At 39.5% G+C, this 4602-nt stretch overlaps 1 pseudogene; it reads left to right on the plus strand.

Annotated features, from left to right (window-relative positions):
• The first annotated feature begins 735 nt into the window (after positions 1 to 735).
• On the plus strand, positions 736 to 2953 carry LOC105885347 (protein LSM14 homolog A pseudogene; annotated as a pseudogene).
• Positions 2954 to 4602: the final 1649 nt, after the last annotated feature.

Below are 4602 nucleotides of genomic sequence, written 5' to 3' on the forward strand. Positions count from 1 at the left end.
TCCAAGCCCAGGAACACTGTGTCTCTTGGAGACCCTTGAGGGTACTGCCTTGGTAGTCTTGAGTAAGATATGGTTAAATTCCCTGGATTACCAGGTAAAGTGTTTTACTCTATTGCCTCACTTTCCCCCAAACAGAAGGAGTGTTGCATTCCATGCTCCTTAGGGCTGCCTGGATTTGAGACAGAGGTGATGTGAGTTCTTCCCCATAGTTATCACAACTGGCACCTTATCACAACTGGCACCATATTCTTGGCCACAAAACCCACCTTAACCAATTTTTAAGTATAGAAATCACTCAATACCTCCTCTCACGCTATTAATACAATAAAATTAAACTAGCACCAGTAACACAGAGATAGATGAAAAATCTCCACATACTTTGAAGTTAAATCATACACTTACGTAACACATAGGTCAAGAAAGAAATCTCAAGTGACATTAAAATACTTTGAAATAAATTGAAAGAAAAACACAAAATATCAAATTTTTAAATCAAAATAAAAGCAGTTCTTAGAGGGAAATTTATAGCATGGAATTCATATGCAGATTGAGCACCCCTTATCCAAAATTATTGGGACCAGATGTGTTTCAGATTTTGGATTTATTGAATTTTTTGTATTCCATAGTATTTGCATTATATTTACTGGTTGAGCATTTCTGATCCAAAATTCTGAAATTCAAAATGATCCAATAGGCCGCTGCTGCCGCCGCCGCCGCCGCGCCGCGGCTAGAGGGCGGGAGGCTGGGGGAGGGTAGCGGAGCCGGGGCTGCCACCTTGTTAAGTCTGAAGCGGCTGCTGTAGGCGCCGACAGAGCGAGCGGGCGCGCGGAGCGGCGACAGCGGCGCGGAATCTGCCTCTCTGCGAGCGGCCTGGAGCGGCGGCGGCGGCGCCATGAACGGGGGCACCCCTTACAACGGCAGCAAGATCAGCCTCATCTCCAAGGCGGAGATCCCCTACGAGGGCATCCTCTACACCATCGACACCGAGAACTCCACCGTAGCCCTCGCCAAAGTTCGATTCTTTGGTACAGAAGACAGACCAACAGATCGTCCAATACAACCTCGAGATGAAGTCTTTGAATACATCATTTTCCGAGGGAGTGATATTAAAGACCTCACTGTTTGTGAGCACCAAAACCACAATGTTCTTTGTGTCAAGATCCAGCTATCGTTCAGTCTTCATTAGGTTCATCAGCTTCTTCATTCCAGTCAGTGGGCTCTTATGGACCTTTTGGCAGGATGCCCATGTACAGTCAGTTCAGTCCCAGTTCATTAGTCGGGCAGCAGTTCGGTGCTGTTGGTGTCGCTGGAAGCTCCTTGACATCCTTTGGAACAGAAACATCAAACAGTGGTACCTTATCCCAAAGCAGTGCAGTTGGTTCTGCCTTTACACAGGATACAAGATCTCTAAAGACACAGTTATCTCAAGGTCGTTCAAGCCCTCAGTTAGACCCTTTGAGAAAAAGCCCAACCATGGAACAAACAGTACAGACGGCCTCAGCCCACTTACCTGCTCCAGCACCTGTTGGGAGAAGGAGCCCTGTATCAACCAGGCCTTTGCCATCTACCAGCCAAAAAGCAGTAGAGAATCAAGAGCACAGGCGAGCCGAAGTACATAAAGTTTCAAGGCCAGAAAATGAGCAGCTCAGAAATGACAGCAAGAGACAAGTTGCTCCAGGTCCTCCTTCAGCTCCAAGAAGAGGGCGTGGGGGTCATCGAGGTGGCAGGGGAAGATTTGGTATTCGGCGAGATGGTCCAATGAAATTTGAGAAAGACTTTGACTTTGAAAGTGCAAATGCACAATTTAACAAGGAGGAGATTGACAGAGAGTTTCATAATAAACTTAAAAGAAGATAAACTTGAGAAACAAGAGAAACCCGTAAATGGTGAAGATAAAGGAGACTCCGGAGTTGACACCCAAAACAATGAAGGAAATGCCGACGAAGAGGATCTCCTCGGACCTAACTGCTACTATGACAAAACCAAATCCTTCTTTGATAATATTTCTTGTGATGATAATAGAGAACGAAGACCAACCTGGCTGAAGAAAGAAGATTAAATGCTGAAACATTTGGAATCTCACTTCGTCCAAACCGTGGCCGTGTCGGGTACAGAGGCAGAGGAGGTCTTGGTTTCCGTGGTGGCAGAGGGCATGGTGGTGGCAGAGGTGGTACCTTCACCACCCCTCGAGGATTTCGTGGTGGATTCAGAGGAGGTCGAGGGGGCAGGGAGTTTGCAGATTTTGAATGTAGGAAAGACAACAAAGTTGCTGCATAGTCTACAAGCAAGTCTTTGAAAATAGGTGAATTTCTAGCTCTTCATGGTCCTGAAATTGGCTTCAGTCTTTGCAAAGAATGAAGAATTGGATTCGCTGTGTAACTGTCACCAGCACTGGGTTCTGTTCATTTGTTTTCTGCTTAATTTCAAAGATAAAATGCAGTTACTTTTGGGGGGAAGGAGCGCTCATCTTTAAAAATGAGCATTATATATGTTTGGAATAGCAAAAGGTTAAGTAATTTCTTTTGTATAGTTAAACTAAAGCAGTACTTCGATGGGACTTATGAGTATTTTTTCATCACTGAAAGGATTTTTTTTATCACTAAATTGTATTTGGCAATTATTGCAGCCTGCCTGCAGATAGGGCCGTGATATTGTGTTTTGAGCCACAGAAGGTTGTGTGTGTGTGCGTGTGTGTATTGATATCTTCCTTCTTTTTGGAACTCCTGTAATATGAGGTAGCTTATTTCGTCAATTAATTAGGGTGCTGGATGGTAGACAATTTTGTCAGTCAACTATGTACACACAGTAAATACTGTTTCTTAGGCAAAGGTAACTTTTTTATATAGTTGTAAAATTCCATTATATTCCATTGCCAAAGAAACATTAAGAACTTTGTATAGCTGTATAAAAAGCAACTAATTTTTTAAAGAATAAACATTTTAAACTCAGCAAACATACTGTGTCCTTGCAGAAGTTGATGTGCTGAGGAGCAGAGTCATGGGCGGGTCTTTTTTCCTTTAGCTTTCTAGGCTTAAGATAATTTGATTTTTTTTTTTTTAATGTTTGGAACATAAATGAAGATTTGATACATTCTTCCATTATCTAAAAAGGATAACTTATTCATGCTTATTGTAAGAACTTCATTTTATAGCAAGTGGCTTGTCACAGGATTTGTCCAAATAATAGAATTTTCAGTATACAAATGTAAATAATCATAGATAAGAGTGTAATTAGTTGTATTTTCAAATAAATAACCCACCCTCCCCTTTTTTAGGACATTAAAACTAGGCATCAATTAACTGTTCTTCCTTTTATGCCTGGAATTTTGTCACGATACCTTGACTCATTCCATCATATTTCAAGAAGATTCAGAGTGTTTGAGATTATTTTGGTAACCTGTAACACATAACACTGGTCCTTGGGCCTGTGACCCTCAAATGACTCAGTATAGAGTTCATTGCTAATTATAAATTAGTAGTAAATCTTTTTGATATTTTAAGCTATAGTGGAAAAAATCTGGCCACTCTTTTGTTTTTATGAAGGCCATGGAATAAAGAGATCCAAAGATTTAAATATTTTTATCTATTTTGATTTTTATTAACTTTCTCCTTAAAACATTAAGTAGTGATAAAGATGTGAAAAACTGCACTGTAGGAGAATTGGAATATTTAAAAATGGTTGGTATTTTTAATTTTAATTTTATATATTTTGTATAGCTCTACAAGGAAATGTTTTGTAATTTGGTTTCATTATTAAGATCCAGTACTTGGCAGCCATAGTTTAGCTAATATTGTTTAGTACTGTTTGCTTGCATGTCGACAACAAAACCTTTTGGAGGACCCACAAATCATGATACTGAACACATTTCTGAGACATTCTGAGCATCAAAGCAAGTGCTATGGCAATACTTGTGTAGACTGCTTGAGATGTCCCAGGCCGATTCCAAAAAGAAAAACTGTAAATACTAGTTCTACATGCTCTGAAAGTATGAGTTCATGCGTTTTCCCAGCCCTATGGGTCACTGGCTGGGGCGTTTGGTGCCCCAACAATAACTGGCAGCATGGCATACCTGCAGTGCACCTTACAATATCAAAGCAAGGTTTTTATTCTAAAACAGAATAAAACTATTCAATAAAAAAAATGATCCAATAAATGTTACACCTGATCATGTCAGTGTTCAAAAAGCATTAAGATTTTTGACTATTGGATTAAAGATACTCGCCCTGAATTAGACAAGAAGGAACATCTAAAATGAATAATTTAAGCTTCCAGATTAGGCAACTAAAAAAAAAAATAACACATTAGATACAAAGGAAGCAAAAAATAATTAAGAATGAAAATTAAAGAAGACATCAAGGACATTGAAATCAATAAAGAAAGTCAAAGAAACCAAAAGCTGTGCTTGGAAATGTTGAATAAAATCAATTAGCCTCTAGGTTAATTAACTGACAAAAAGAGAGAAAGGGAGAGAGATAGAGGATGCAAATTATTAGACATCATTACTCTTCACATGTGCATTAAAAAGATAATAAAGAAATACTTTAAATAAGTATGTGTCCATATATTTGACAACCCAAGTGAAATAGACAAATATCTTGAATG

Source organism: Microcebus murinus, chromosome X (assembly GCF_040939455.1).
Source record: "Microcebus murinus isolate Inina chromosome X, M.murinus_Inina_mat1.0, whole genome shotgun sequence".
NCBI classification, from domain to species: Eukaryota; Metazoa; Chordata; class Mammalia; order Primates; family Cheirogaleidae; genus Microcebus; species Microcebus murinus.